This window comes from Dipodomys ordii, unplaced genomic scaffold (genome assembly GCF_000151885.1).
Source record: "Dipodomys ordii isolate 6190 unplaced genomic scaffold, Dord_2.0 Scaffold60, whole genome shotgun sequence".
NCBI lineage: Eukaryota > Metazoa > Chordata > Mammalia > Rodentia > Heteromyidae > Dipodomys > Dipodomys ordii.
The window spans coordinates 4,295,025-4,298,798 of record NW_012267276.1 but is presented as its reverse complement, the minus strand read 5'-3'; positions in this window follow the sequence as shown (position 1 = coordinate 4,298,798).

Sequence of the window (3,774 nt, the reverse complement as noted above, 5' to 3'; positions counted from 1 at the left end):
CAATTTTATGAGCCAACCTAATACTTTCAGTAAATTATCTTTACTGTAATCCAATTGATTTTGCAAAGAGCAAGGGCAAAACTTAATCTTGTTTCATTTTGTTTTCTTTTCCTTTCTGCCCTCCTCTCATCTAAGTCAAGATAAGATGCTACGGCCTATGAAGTTTCTCCATGTGAACATATGAAGAAACATATGTTTCTTTGGGCATTTTCATCTCCCTCGATCTATGCTATATAAAGCAGCTCAATTCTCTACCCAAAGATACATGCTCATTCAAAATATTAAATCTTTGATAAAACCCAATGTAGAAGAAATCTCAGTTCTCCATTTCTTCCCAAACCCCCAAATTTCTTACGGTACCCATTATTTTACCGCACCTGACAGTCAGCCTACCTTTCTATACACTGGAATGTATAAAACAATTTCAAGAAATCCAACCCCCTCCTGTAACCTATCCCTGCTAATGCCAGCCATATTGATTGCTTGACCTTTAGCAAGTCCACCAACTAAATGGTGTGCAATGTATGGAGTTTAAAGATGCTGACTTCCTTCTTTCCTCATTCAAATTTAAATTCTGACCACCCAGAATTACACCATACAATTCTCAGGCTGTTCCCACTTTGAGCTATTCTCTCTGACATTTGGACATCACTTATTGATTGAATTTTCAGCAGCTGTCATTCAAGAACATACCATTTTGGGGAATGGCAGATGCCAAAGACCTGAAATGACCCAGTTTGACCCAAATGTGTGTAATCATTCTCCAGAAATAACTGGGCTCAACTAAAGCATCAGTTCATCTGACAATTCACACCCAGTGTGGACTGCCACAATTAAGAAAGTTTTAGCAACAGAGACATTTAGAGGTAGAAGCTTTCCTTTAAAGCAAAAGAGGAAAGAAGAATTATTTAACATATGAAATTTATGGACTATTTTTGTCTAATAGCTACCATGTTATCTTAGTGACATATTTTTATTCACAACCATAAACTTTTATTTTGCCAGATAATACTCTGGCAAAATAAAGTCTCTCAAATCTGTTTATGGTTCTAAAAAGTAGCTCTGGTTGTTTATAAATGCTATTTGCTTTGACTTCCAACTAAGGGAATATTTTCTACCTTGCAAAAAAGGATCTCAAAGATTCTTTTTTTTTTTGCTGGTCATGGAGCCTGAACTCTGGGCCTGAGCTCTGTCCCTCAGCTCTTCAGCTCAAGGCTAGTACTCTATCACTACCACTTGGGCCACAGCACCACTTCCAGCTTTTTCTGCTTATGTGGTGCTGAGGAATCAAACCCAGGGTCTCATACATGCAAGGCAAGCACTCTACCACTGAGCCACCTTCCAAGCCCCATCAAAGCATTTTTTTAATGGCAAACCTTTTTAATGTTAAGCTCAATTCTCTTTTTGACATCGTATTTGCAGCCCATTCATGATCTCAGAGACAAAAATCAACTCTTCTGTTTTCAACTATAGCAAGGCATTCCAATCATCATAAAATCCACAGACACAGCTGGGCACCAGTGGTTCATGCCTGTAATCCTAGCTACTCAGGAGGCTGAGATCTGAGGATTACGATTCAAAGCCAACCCAGGCACGAAAATCCATGAGACTCTTTATCTCCAATAAACTACTAGAAAACCGGAAGTGACGCTGTGGCTCAAGTGGTAGAGTGCTAGCTTTGAGCTGAAGAGCTGAGGGACAGAGCCCAGGCCCAGAGTTCAAGTCCCACAACCAACAAAATGAAAAAAAAAAAAAAAGAAATCCACACACAGATTACAAACACCTCTGCTAATAAACTGATCACCGGAGTATGGAGTACACTGTGGTAGGATTTTGAGTGAGGACACATGCTAAGAACTTAGCATTATGAAGAGTTGAGTTTCATGTGCACAGCCTAAATTCCTTGAGGAAATAAAAAACAAACACTTAAGTTTAAATTGCATATTATATACTGCTATCTTTCAGCTAGAATAAAAGTACATTAACTGATTTAATGGCTACTTTAATTATGCTGTTAAAATGTTTTTGGAAAGCTGATCCCGCAGTTGAATGAAATGGAAATGTAAAAGATAGACCGAAACAGGAGAAAATGAGGGAGGGAGTAACAATGTTCAACAGGAATTGTACTTACTTACATAACTGAAACCCCTCTGGATATCACCCTTACAATAAAATTTTAAAAAATAGAAGGACCACTTTCTACTATCAAGAAAAAATTCCTCCGATACAACTGGCAATCACCTGGAACAAACTTCTATTTGCTTTTAAAAAGAGTTCATTGTGTACATCATTTTTTTTCGGTTAGTCATAGGGCTTGAACTCTGGGCTTGGGCACTGTCCCTCAGCTCTTCAGCTCAAGACCAACACTCTAACACTTGAGCCACAGCATCACCTCTGGTCTTCTGGTGGTTAATTGGAGATAAGAGTCTCATGGACCTTCCTGCGCAGTCTGGCTTTGAACTGCAATCCTCAGATCTCAGCCTCCTGAGTCACTAAGATTACAGGCATGAGCCACTGGTGCTGGGATTTGTTTTAAATTTTAACATGCATCAGAAGCACTTAAAGGATGATATTAAAATGCACATTCCTGGGTCCCACACCCAGAGATTCTGATTCTGTAGATCTGAGTCAGAGACCAAGAAATTACACTTCTAACACATTTCCTGGTAATGTGGAGGCTAATGTTCCAGGAACCACACACCTTGAGAAACTTGTCCATTTAGCTTAGGGCAGTGGCTAACTCCTACCTCTAACTCCTACCTCTTTCTTAACTGTCTCCATGCTCATCACTAAAGCTAAAGTTCTGTCAACTGTGTTTCCTGAGTTGCTACAGGAAATCTTATTACCGTTTGTTGATTATTCTATCCTTAAGGCTTTGTGTCAAAGCTACAAAAAATAATCTGACAGGCTCCCCCCACTCTGCCTCTTCTCTGGTCCCTGGAGCTCTGCTGTTCCCACCACACCAGATGCTGCATTCAGATGTGCCATTTCAAGAGCTCCCACTCTTTGCCCCAGCTGTTTATAAAAACTGCACACGCCCACAAATCCTTCCTCTCTATCTCACATTCCCTCTCCCTAGAAACTCAATATGTGCTCATAAAAGTGGTGAAAAATAAGATAAACTAAAACTATAGGTAACACAAACACAAGGACTAAAATAACTTCCATCTCATAAGTCCCTTGATAATACAGGCTTCTAATATAGATAACCTAGACTTCACAAGAGCTAAATGACACTCTGTCCAAAGAAAAATGGTATAGAGGCATATTTCCTCAAACAGAAATGCATCTATTTGAATAGATCACGGGCCAGACGACAGACAAAAAATAAAATAAAATAAAAAGCATTCTGAGTTTCCTGTGTTCTTATTGAAACCCTCTTCATTCAGAAGAGCAAGATGGTATTCAGGCCATTTTATAAAGTAATCTGGAGGAACTGGGGTAAAGAAAAGTTGATAGAGGGGGCTGGGAAGGTGGCTCAGTGGTAGAGCGCTTGCCTTGCAATGCATGAGGCCCTGGGTTCAATTCCTCAGCACCACATAAACAAAAAAGAAAAAGAAAAAAAAAGCCAAAGTGGCACTGTGGCTCAAGTGGTAGAGCGCTAGCCTTGAGCTGAAGAGCTGAGGGACAGAGCCCAGGCCCAGAGTTCAGGCCCCACAACCAGACCCCCCCCAAAAAAAGAAAAGAAAAGTTGATAAGAAGATCAGTTATCAAGACAGAAATGATAACTAAATATGCATGTTGGTGATATGAAGAGAAATTACAAAGTAAGAG